Genomic DNA, 12,934 nt, shown 5'->3' with positions numbered 1-12,934 from the left:
TACCCAATAATTACATAAACTAAAACACAGGGAAATACACTAATAAACACACTAATGCATGTATAACATAAAAAGATAAATCAAGCAAGAGACGAGGAGGGAGGGAGAGAGAAGGGGTGAGAGAGACAGAGAGGGAGGAAGAGGAGAGATCGAGAGAGAGAAAGAGAAAGAGGGGAGTGTGTGAGAGAAAGAGGAGGGAGAGAGACTGTGTGTGTGCGAGAGAGAGAGAGAGAGAGAGAGAGAGAGAGAGAGACTGTGTGTGCGAGAGAGACTGTGTGTGCGAGAGAGAGAGACCTGTCTCCTCCCGAAGATGAGAGCTCCGATTGAAAAGAGAGGGAAATGAAAATTGTGATTGAGAAATGAAAGAGGGAAAGTAAACCTAAGCAAACTTAACCAGTACTAAATTAATATTCTATTATAATATTTTTAATAATCTATTATAATATTTAAATAAAACATATATTTAGTAATTTATATATTCGAGTATAATAATTTGAATTATACATATATGTATATTTTTCATAATGATAAAAAAATGTAAAAAAATGTTATACTAACTTTTATATTGAACCAAAATGTATTAATAAAAATAATTAATTTGTTCAATTTAATTTAATAATATTTATTATTAAAAATTAAATTTCGTTCATATCGTTGTTATCGACTAAATTAAATTAAATTAAATTCAAATTGATTTAATTAAACCTTCTATGTGTAAAGAAATATTGTTCTTATCAATTAAAGGGGAAGGGGAGAGGTAATGGGGGGAATGAAAATTAGAAGGGAGGGGGAAATGAAAATTAAAGGGGGGAAAACCAAAAATTGTGTGAAAAATGAAAATTTAACCAAGAAAGATTTTAAGAAATTAATTATTTAATCAAGAAAGATTCTTATTTTTCGGAGTTGCAATTCTATTCGATTTTCATTATAAAATCATACAAGATAAATTTAAAATTTTTTGAATAATTTTTTATATGATTACAATCGATATATCTCAATATAGTTGGATCTTCGAAAATATCATTTAAAAAAATTACCATGTTGATAGGAAAATATCTCAATAATTTTTTCTTATGACTAAAATCGATATATCTTAACATCCGTACGGTTGGATCGTCGAAAAATCATTTTAAAAAATTAATCCTGTAAATCGGAAACGAGTCTCGTTGTCGGCAGAGGTACTTTTACTAGATTTTTCTAATCCTGACATGCAAAATGAATTTCAAATTTTTTAATAATTTTTTCTTATGACTAAAATCGATATATCCTAACATCCGTACGGTTGGATCGTCGAAAAATCATTTTAAAAAATTAATCCTGTAAATTGGGAACGAGTCTCGTTGTCGGGAGGGGTACTTTTACCAGATTTTTCTAATCCTGACATGCAAAATGAATTTCAAATTTTTTAATAATTTTTTCTTATGACTAAAATCGATATATCTTAACATTCATACGGTTGGATCGTCGAAAAATCATTTTAAAAAATTAATCCTGTAAATCGGGAACGAGTCTCATTGTCGGGAAGGGTACTTTTACTAGATTTTTCTAATCCTGACATGCAAAATGAATTTCAAATTTTTTAATAATTTTTTCTTATGACTAAAATCGATATATCTTAACATCCGTACGGTTGGATCATCGAAAAATCATTTTAAAAAATTAATCCTGTAAATCGGGAACGAGTCTCGTTGTCGGGAGGGGTACTTTTACCAGATTTTTCTAATCCTGGCATGCAAAATGAATTTCAAATTTTTTAATAATTTTTTCTTATGACTAAAATCGATATATCCTAACATCCGTACGGTTGGATCGTCAAAAAATCATTTTAAAAAATTAATCCTGTAAATCGGGAACGAGTCTCGTTGTCGGGAGGGGTACTTTTACCAGATTTTTCTAATCCTGGCATGCAAAATGAATTTCAAATTTTTTAATAATTTGTTCTTATGACTAAAATCAATATATCTTAACATCCGTACGGTTGGATCGCCGAAAAATCATTTTAAAAAATTAATCCTGTAAATCGGGAACGAGTCTCGTTGTCGGGAGGGGTACTTTTACCAGATTTTTCTAATCCTGGCATGCAAAATGAATTTCAAATTTTTTAATAATTTTTTCTTATGACTAAAATTGATATATCCTAACATCCGTACGGTTGGATCATCGAAAAATCATTTTAAAAAATTAATCCTGTAAATCGGGAACGAGTCTCGTTGTCGGGAGGGGTACTTTTACCAGATTTTTCTAATCCTGGCATGCAAAATGAATTTCAAATTTTTTAATAATTTTTTCTTATGACTAAAATCGATATATCCTAACATCCGTACGGTTGGATCGTCAAAAAATCATTTTAAAAAATTAATCCTGTAAATCGGGAACGAGTCTCGTTGTCGGGAGGGGTACTTTTACCAGATTTTTCTAATCCTGGCATGCAAAATGAATTTCAAATTTTTTAATAATTTGTTCTTATGACTAAAATCGATATATCTTAACATCCGTACGGTTGGATCGTCGAAAAAATATTTTAAAAAATTAATCATGTAAATCGGGAACGAGTCTCGTTGTTGGGAGGGGTATTTTTTTTAATATTTAGGAACTACCACTTTAATTACATTTTCGGTATAATTTCAAGCAAGATATATTTGAAAATTTTAAAATATTTTTTAAGTGAATAAAAACAATATATATTAACATCAACAGTTTAAGGAATATATATTAATAAAGTCAAAAAAATATATGGCATTAAAAATTATTGTCTGAAATTTAAAATGTGTTGTCTTAACAAAAGTCATACAACAGTTTTTAATATAAAACAATTGTCGGATGTAATATCAACCAAATAAATAGTGCCAAATTCATACAACGGTTTATAACCAAAAAAGGTTATTTTAAAACAATGTCAATAACGGTTTTCAAGAAAAAAACCGTTGTTGAATCACACAATGGTATTTTTAAAAAAGCCTGTTGTGCATAGTTTTATACGACAACGTCTGAGAAAGAAAACCATTGTAAAAATGTGCCCATTTTTTAGCTTATTTATTCATAAATATTTATTATTTAACGTTATTAACGATCTGATACACGTTATCGGTATTATGTTATTAGTAGGTTGTAATTATTAGGTATATTTGAAATCTTAATACACACAAATTAATTTAGTGTAAGTTATTGGTTACTCGTATAAATTAATTAACGGTGGCATATAAATTTTCCAAAAAAAATTTAAAACTAGTAAAAATATAGACAACGTTTTTTTTCTAAAATCATGTTGTGGTAAGTTACTTTACATAAGTATTTTTTAGGAAATGTCGTTGTTGGAATTCTACAACAGTTTTTTCTTTAAGATTGTTGTAGTATTACATATTTTACAACAGATTATAAATATCGATAACCGTTGTCTAACTGTTACAAGTGTTTTATTTTAAAAATACTTGTATAAGGTAGATTAATATAACGTGCTTTTTCGAAAAACACTTGTTTGGATTGAACAATTAACAATGTAAACTTGAAGCACTTGTGATTAATTTTTTATTAAATATAAAGTAGATAATTAAACCATTTTGTAATATAAAATTTAAATATTTAATCTAGATGAAAGTGGAATTAATTAGAGTTTTTTGTTTTTAAAAAATTTAAAATGAATTGTTTGGAAATTATTTTTTCTGAAATTATTACTATTTTTATTGTAATAAACTAGACAACGATTTATTTGAATATTTTGTTGTACAACACGTTTTTAAATTTAGTAAGAAAGACAACGGTTTTAAGAATTAGACTATTGTCTGATATAGGTGACATATAATATATGTAGAACACTTGTCTATCAAGTATCATTTAGACAACACCTAATTTGTACATTGTGTGATTCGAGCTTAACTAACTAGTAGAAAAAAATACTTGTCTCATTTCCACAACCGTTAAACAAGACGTTATCTCAATCATTTTAAGACAATGGATTTTAAAAATCGTTGTACGATTTTACTCATTTGCACAACATCACCTTAGAAAGGGTTGTCTGTCTCCATCAACTAGACAACGGATTTTAAAGCGTTGTAGTAATACTAAAGCCTTCCCATTCACACAACATCTTAATTTTAAAAACACTTGTCTGATTTGTTTTACTAGACAACATTTTTTTATCGCTTGTAGTAATCAACGTCAGACAACGCCAATTTTTTGGTTGCAAAAAAACTGTTGTATGAAAAATTCGGGCAACACTTTTTTGGTCGAGTGTTGTCTAATCGGTGTTGTCTGATTGTGTTTTTCTTGTAGTGCTCTCTGAGGCATGATAAGGATTTGATTTTCTTTCAGAGTTTATTCCTTAGTTTGAAGGCTGTTCATAGAAAAATCCTCTAGTCTAATCTACTTAACATTTTTACAGACTCAAGTAATGCAATTACAGAATACAAAATTAGATTATCATACAACTTATCCTTAGCGTTGTGAAGATGACTTAGTCTTGTTATGTACATGTATGTCTTGCACAATAATCTCCCTCAATTTGTGAGAAGATTACTTCGCACAAATTCATGCCTAATAACAAGATTAACCTCATGCTAAAATTAAATAAAATGAGAAAGACAAATTTACAAAGTACAACTCTTATACATTCTTGTAGTTACATTTTGAATTGAGTTATATGACTATCTGAACTTCTCATAGTTTGGATGTTCTCTAATAAGATCTTTGAGTCTAACTAAAATCTCAAGTTCTTCAATAATTTATGTTCCTCTTAGAGCTTTACCTAATTTGAGCCATTTATCCAAGAGTAACTGTCAATGTAATTAATTTTGTACCTTGATAACTTATGAGTCTTTATTTGCAGAAATACACCATTAGGATACACCCTGCTCAATCATTTGGATTTCAGTTCACTTGACCTTTGCTCAAACATCTCAATCTCCTGAGCATATTTTCTTTCAATCATCTCCCTTTCAGCCTTTTTCCTTGCATGTCTTATATTTCTTTCTCTCAATCTCCCAACCAACTCAGCCTTCCTCATCCTTGTAAAAGAATCCCTTGCATTCATCAAACTTATCATCCTCTCAAGTTTTGCAGTTGTATAATTCTCAATAACTTTTGTATTCAATAAGTTAAATGTGCCATTTTAGAAGTAGATCCTGACTTCTCCTAAAGAGACAACAGACTTTGACTATTTCTTCAGCTAGCTGTTTGTCATAGTCATCATCTAAAATATTTTTAGAAATTGGTAGAAAGTAATCCTGATTAAAGAAATCCCAAAGTGCACCAGTTTCAACTTGAATTTTCATTGGCTTTCTTCATGTAGACTTGAAATGAGTTTTAGTGGGAGGCTTGAATGAAGGTGGTTTGGAAATTTTCTTTAGAAAGGTTTGGCTTGCCGTGATAGTGAATTTGAGTTAAGAATTTACAGTTTGTTTATACAGGTACTTGGGCTAATGGGTTTGGATAGTTTGAGATTGTGTTTGGCTAGGTGTTTATGTTTTTGGATTGGTAGGGTTTTGGATATTTGGGTTGTTGGCGACTTTCTGGTTTCTCTCCCATATCCTCCATCTCTCTTCTTTTTCTTGCTATCCTCCTTTCCCTTCTTTTCTGTCTTCCATTTCTTCTTCTCATCCACATGACTACCACTGCCTTTTCTAGATTGACTTAGATTTGAGCTAGAAGATTTATGTTCATCTTTCTTCTGCTCATCATCATCCAAGTTATCTTTTTTATTAATTTGTGTTCTTGGTAGCATGGCTTCTGTATTCTTCAAATATTTGAAAAGAATCTTTATCATCTCAACATCTTCATGAGTTTTATTTTTCTTTGTCTTCAAGTCTGTCTCCAAGATCGTCATCAACTTTTTATTCCCCATTACATACGATTTGGGTAGCTGGAAGTGCTTGCATCTTCTTGTGTTGGGACAGATGTAGGCCACTTCCTTACTTGGCTGTAGATAGGCTTTAGAAAAAGCAGCTATTTTTCCATTTTTAAGCTCATACAACATGAGAGTGTCCTCTGGACTCATAACTTTGACTTTTTTGATAAAAATGTCCAGCTCTGATGCCCATCTTGATTTTAGGAAAGAAAGGGACACCTGCATACACCTGTACACTCCTGAATCATTGACATTCACAACTACCCTCTTTTCTTTTAAGTTCTGTATTGTCACCAACACCACCCTCAGAAAATTTATATTTTTGTCCATAGCCTTTTTGTATGAAAAATGATTGAAGTTGAGGGATACTCTCAATACTTCTAGAAACTCAGCAAACTCCTTGTCAAAGCAAGGGCCTTCAGCTTCCATCTTGAGTATTTCAAGGTCAATATCATCTTTATTTTTACTTAATTGTTGGCTGTATTTTAGCTTAAGCTCCATCATCTCCCCCTTAGGCTTGGTAGTAGGCAAAGTTGAAGGTTGAGGGATCTGGGCCCTTACTGATTGAGGTGATTTATGAAGGGCCATAATCAAAACACCCATAATAGCTCCAAATGACACAATAATCTGCATCTGAAGATACTTATGGGAGTCTATTAAGGACTTGATGTCCTGTTATTGACTTTGGATAAGGGAAGTAAGTTGAGAGACTTGACTGGTTAGAGAAGCATTTGAAGTTGGAGTTTTGTGACTTGATGTTGAAGAGATTGGATTTGCAAATTTGTTGAAGTAGAAGGAGCTGTCTGTGAGCTTGTGGAGAGAGAAGCACCAAAAGTGTTTTGCACTGCAGTTCTAATTTCCTCCATCATTAAAGCTAAAGGTTCATATCTGGCCTTGTGAAACTGCTCCAACTTGACCTTTGTGTTATTGTTGCTTAATATTTATAGTTGAACAACTTCATGCATGGTCAGAAATGATAGCTTGAGATTTTTGATACTTGTCTCTACACCAGTTAAGCTAAATATGGCCATTTTCTCAACAAACTTATTGAACTTGTTCTTGATCTTAATCTGAGATGACACCAGCTGATCAATTCTGTCACTTACAAGCTTCTTCACTTTTTCTTGATGACCATCCAGAGTTTTCTCCAATGCTTTTCCAATAAAATAGAAAGCTTTCAGTTGTGCTTTATAAACTTTTGTGATGACATCATACACCTCTTATGGAGTGAGGACCTTGGCATTACTTCCCAAAATGGTGACATATACTTCCCTGAATCTAGCAAAGGCCTCATCCATGTCTATGCTGAAGTCCTTGGACAACCATGCATCCACATTCCTATCCTGCTCAGCTTCATATATAATTTTGGTCTGTTGATCTTCAACATGTTCCTTGTATGACAACAAAATTTCTGGATAGTCTTGATTAGACATGTCAGTTGTGAGGAGCTGTTGGGTTATATTTTTCCAGGTCTGCAAGCTGGTCCACTAGCAGATCATTAATGGTGATGGGTTGAGCTTGAACATCTTGCAGCCATTAAGAGGTGCGAAGGTTGTGTTGGAGTGGATGGTTGGTTGGGATTTGTTGAGGTTTGAGTGGAAATGGATGGTATGGTGGGTGATGTAACTCCTGTGACTGGTGTTACAGTTTGACTCACTGTAGAAACTATGGTTTTGATAGTTTGTTGTCCACTTGATAAGTGAATCTTCATTGGAATTGGAGGGGAGTTGTGTAATAACCCCAAAATTTTGAACTTTTTGTAACCCTTATGAATAGTGTTTTTGCTGATATTGCTGAATAAGAAAACTGTTCATGCCACACTATGTAGGGTTTCTTTTATGGATATTCTGAGATTTTATTAGTACTCTATATGGTATATAAGTGTATGTAAAGATCGTTAGAATCCAATTCCGAACACTTTGATTTTTCCCGGAAATCCACTAGATACGGAAAGAATTGAGTATAAGGTAACAAGATAAAAATGATTTAAATTAAAGGATTATAAGAAAGGATCATAAAAGGATTATAATGTATTGAGAAAGGTTAAGGAAACCCAAGTAATAAGATCCCGGGTATGATCCCTCAAACGAGAAACGAGAACGAAAGTTAAGCGAACCGTATAACAGATCAACGGTCATTAGACAAATAATTAGGAAGTTAATCAAGGAGGTTAGGGATGATGAGGTCATCCACCCAATAAGAAGAGGGCAAGTAAGGGATGATGACATCACAAGGTGACATAAGCATGACATAGGGGGGAAGGAGGTGTGGATGAATGATAACCACACAAAGTTCAAGGTTAAAAAGGTAACTAACCAAAACAAATCAAAAGAAAATCAACCAAGCTAGGCAAAACAAATCAAAAACACAAAATCATTTCATTCGTCAACATTGCTCTCGGCTTTTTCTCATTTGAAGGAGAAGAATTTTCAAAATTCAAGTTCCAAGCTTCCTAAATTGGTAAGATAATTATCTAGTACTCCTTATGCATAGTTATGGCTATTCTATAAGTTTAAGCCTCCAAATCATTCACAATCTTCTCCAAGAAATCAATGAAGAAGATAATGAATAGTGATTTCAAGATTTTTAACTTGATTTTTCTTGTTTTTCCTTTAAGATCCAAGCATCCCTAAGACATCTCAAGGCTTCTTAAGGCTTCCTAGCTACTCCAATCACTTCAAGGAAGGTATAACATCTCCAAACCCTAGCTTTACTTGTATATTAGGATGATTTTGATTGTTATGGTAAAAGAGTAGCTTGATGCATGTTGGTTTAGAGTTTGGGTTGGAATGGTAGTGAATTGAATGTTGAAATCTTTTTGATTGGTTAAAGGACTTAAGTATAGTTTAAATTCAAGTTTAAGAATAAGTATAAATTGTTAATGTTGAGTTGATTGGGGCTGTTATGATGTAGTGTGGATGGATGTTGGTTGTATGAATGAATTGGGATTGATTGGTGGTTGAATTGGAATGGTATAAAATTGGGAAATCGCGTAAACATTGTCGTCGTAATGTCCGATTTACTTTAGACTGCTTTTGTTCATAACATTAGGACCCGAGAACTCCCTGCTAGGTTTTGACCATTGCCATGTTTAGATAGTTCATGTTACGAGCTTCGTTTTGATATGTGGTTCGTTTGATTCTGATGTACGGTTTAGGAGAAACGGCCATTTTAAGTAACGACGTTTCGCGAACGAATCATTACCCCTCGCCTTACTTTGAAACCTTGGTTAAAGACCTTAAATGACTAATTAGAGTATGAAACAATTATGTTAAGTGTGTTAGGCAGTTGGTAAGACACTCGCGAAAGAATCGCCTTAAAACTCGTAATGGTGAATTTATTAAAAATGGTGGAGCCGAGGGTACTCGAGCGACTTAAGAGAATCATTACACTACAAGAAAAATGTCCATAGACATCAGTTTTTGGCCGATGTCTATGTTGTTTGGCAACCGATGTTGATGTCGGTGATGTCTATTCTAGACATCGGCCATAACCCGATGTCTTTTACTTGCTTAGACATCGTTTCTGGCAAACTGACTGATGTCCATGCATTGTTTTTTATAAAAAATGTTAGAAATAAATAATTTAATTAATAAATTACACCCATTACAACAGATTAAACTTATAATGAGCTATGTTTTTTGCCACATAGACATCATATATTTTCTTTTAGGTGATGTAAAATTAGTTATTAAATATCGATTTATTCAGTAAAAGGTGATGTCTATATTTGCATATAGACATCAGTTTTATCCCAAACAAAGTGATATCTATGTTCAATTTAGGCTTGAACATGTCAGTCTTTGACATCAGTTTTTTATCAAAAAGCGATGTACATTGACTTTTTGACATCAGTTTTTCTTCTTTAAAAGTGATGTATAATTGCTTTGAGACATCAGAATTTATTCATTAAAATTGATGTACAATTGTTTTTTTTGACATCAGTATTAATTCATTAAAAGTGATATATAAGAAGTTTATAGACAAAGTGCATAAATTTACACTTCTTATGAAAAGACCTAATAGTAGAAAAAAAAGTAAACTGTATTAACTGCAAGAATAAACAAACATCTGGACAAACATCTGGACTTCGATCAATTTTAGATGGAAAAATTGTTGAAAAGATTTTTACATTTTTACAAATTTAAACAAAGTATACCCAAGAAAAACCCCTCATTGAGGTACAAAATTAGAATGATGGAAGCCAAAGTGTTGGGCATTAATCTTTGTATGAATAATTAAACTTTACTGAGTGAGATTACATATGTATCATTCCTCCTCTATAGCTACCACATTTCTTCGTTGTCTTCTCGTGTCGAAAGTCGCTGTCAACAGGCACATAATTGAAGAGTTGTTAGATACATAGAATAAATTTAATAGTATATTTACAAAGTTGGAAATTTTGATCACCAGTACACCACACAAGAATGTCTACATACAAGGCCCAAAAGAATGAAGTCCAAGACAAATACACACAACTTTCATGTCTACATATGAAAAGCTTTAGTCACATTAATTTTTTTAAGAACATGTCAAAAATAACCTAATACTCGTGCATATACTGGAATTAAAATTTATATCTTCTCAATCGACCGGCATAAAAAACCAACATTACACCTACTATGTAGCAAATTTAAAGTGCGGTCGACAAGAAAATTCCACTCCTAAAACATCTTATTTGATCGTTATGTAAAACGTACATCAAGAGAGAAACTAGTTTTTATGAAATGTACTCCCTTGGGTCCTTATTACAGATTGTATGACTTTTTATACACACTTCAAAGTATCTAGACCACATAATTAAAATTATTATTTTTGTAATTTTTCTATGAATAAATGCTAGATATTTTTAATTGGAAAAAGTTGTGTGTTCTTACCTTGAGTTCTATGTCAAAAGTCAAACTACCTATACAAAGGACCAGAGGGAGTTTATAATATAGCAATGTTATTCTTGAAGAATTAAATCCTTCCGTTAGTAAAAATATCCTATCCTGCAATGCTACAATTGGTCTTCCCCTAAAGAATGTACTTATGTACCAGAAAAGGTACATCATATTGAGGAGCAAATAATTTCAGAAACATAAGCGTGCACTTCAATTGGTTCAAGGTAAATAAGTAACACTAATAAATGGATTTGAAAGGTATAACAACTATGCAAGTAACTTCAAATGGACCCAAATACAGAATTTGTCATGGAATAAAATTCAACCATTTATTATGTGTTTCAGAGGGAGGGGCTAAAATTTGGAACTCCGGAAACATGAAAAACCAAGTTGCAAAATTATTCCAATTCCATCAGCTTCCACGTCGTTATTAAAAAAATTAATTCTCTGTAAAGTAAGGGAAATAAGTGGACAAAACAAATATTGTTTGTCTCTTTATACAAATTACTTTTTGGTTCTTCTTACAGATTCAAAAAGAATGAAAGAAATGGCAAGGAAACAGAATCGATTTGATCCTGTTTGTGCATATTACAGTGGTAGACATACCTTCCTCTAACCTTTCCCAAAACTTCTTGTGCTTTAGCATCGTATCCAATCTCGGTACCACTCTGCAGATAAATTGATATAAAAATATACTGGTAAATATATACATGAACAATGACATAATTAAGCTAACAGTTTATGCAAAAAGTAGAAGGATTTTGTGATACCTTTACCTAGTAAGAATTATCTTGCATCTTCTCGTCAACAAATTCCAGCTTCACAAGTCCAGGGGGTATCGTGACCAAATCTTCAAGAGCCTCCACCTTCTCCAGCGGTAAAGAAATGTAAAGTTCATCAACATCACCGAACTCGTCAAAGTCCTCCTAAAATTTAGTGCAAAGAAAAATAATAATAAGCTTTATTATGCCGCCAACATAATTGGACAGCTGTTCTTCAAAACGACTGAATCTAAATCAGCACGTGTTTCAAAGTTCTAATAATGCTATGTAAAAATTTAAATGATAAAAATACCAGGGAATGTCAAAAAAAGTATTCAACAATCGAACTAAAAAAATTATAATGCAAAAGTAGAGAAGCTGGCTTAGGTAGACCTGATTATGTTCCACATAGTCATCCAAGAAATCCTTGACATCATTAACCTGATTATGACTCAATTTATCACTATCCAATAGCCTAAGGATCAGTTATTCAGTTTTAACTTCATGAAGTTAGCATGAAGTTCTAACGTATGAAGTTATAAAGCATCCAACCAGTCCCACAAGTTCCATAAACAGAAGTGCTCCTGCACATGCTAACAATAACCGCATCAATTTTAAGTGTCTAACAATAAAAGTTTAAGTGAATTTAAGAAGTCCTTGTAAAAAATAATATACCGGCACACTACTAACCGTTATAATGGATTATATCAAGTTTTTAGATCTTTAAACGCATACTATTATGTCACTAACAAATCATTATGTCCATCATACTATTGAACCCCTAACTCATACAATTTTGGTTCAAATATTACTAAATACTTAAACCCTCCAAATTATTAGTTAAACACATGACTTAATTCTGAAACACGGAATTCCTGGGCTCCGGGTTCCAATTTAACTCAATAATTCTATTTATATGAAATTATTTTTTTAATACTTATCCCAGTTTCTATCTTTTTTTAATATGCACGGATCATTATGAATCAAATTTATATACATGTATGTATGCCATCCCATACATGTATGTTTAAAACCCCAAGTGCAACTTATCTTTAATAATAATTTAAAGTATCACCATCAACCATTCTTATAAAACTCACATTGTTCCAAATTTCATCCACAAATTAAATAATACTAATCAAATAAAAAATTTAGATTCCTACAAATATATTTAGTAATTTACAGATCACATATTAAATGCAAATTTATTTTATAAAATGATATTCTTTTCACCTGGTCATAGATGTTACAAAAATAGTCTGCCTTCGCTCCGTGCCTTCTGCATTATGTTCCAGGTACAATCTGTTCCCTGAGAGGTGCGAGTATATATTATGATTTGCAGCATACTTATAACTTATAATAATTAAAACAAAAAGAAAAGAGTAATAAGTTACATTAAATCATGAGAACAGGGAGACATAATCTCACATCCAAGAAATACATTATACTAG

The 12,934-nt window shown here is 32.0% G+C and overlaps 1 long non-coding RNA gene across 1 annotated transcript; it reads right to left on the bottom strand.

Annotated features, from left to right (window-relative positions):
* Positions 1-11,040: 11,040 nt before the first annotated feature.
* LOC141705147 (uncharacterized) lies at positions 11,041-12,030 on the bottom strand. Its single transcript, XR_012568224.1, has 3 exons — positions 11,877-12,030; positions 11,499-11,648; positions 11,041-11,390 (listed from the first exon to the last, which is right to left on the bottom strand). It is a non-coding gene; the product is annotated as an uncharacterized LOC141705147 (long non-coding RNA).
* Between the last annotated feature and the right edge of the window lie 904 nt (positions 12,031-12,934).

Source organism: Apium graveolens, unplaced genomic scaffold (genome assembly GCF_009905375.1).
Source record: "Apium graveolens cultivar Ventura unplaced genomic scaffold, ASM990537v1 ctg8602, whole genome shotgun sequence".
NCBI classification, from domain to species: domain Eukaryota; kingdom Viridiplantae; phylum Streptophyta; class Magnoliopsida; order Apiales; family Apiaceae; genus Apium; species Apium graveolens.
The sequence above is the reverse complement of the archived record's forward strand: the minus strand, read 5'-3'. Positions and strand labels throughout refer to the sequence as shown.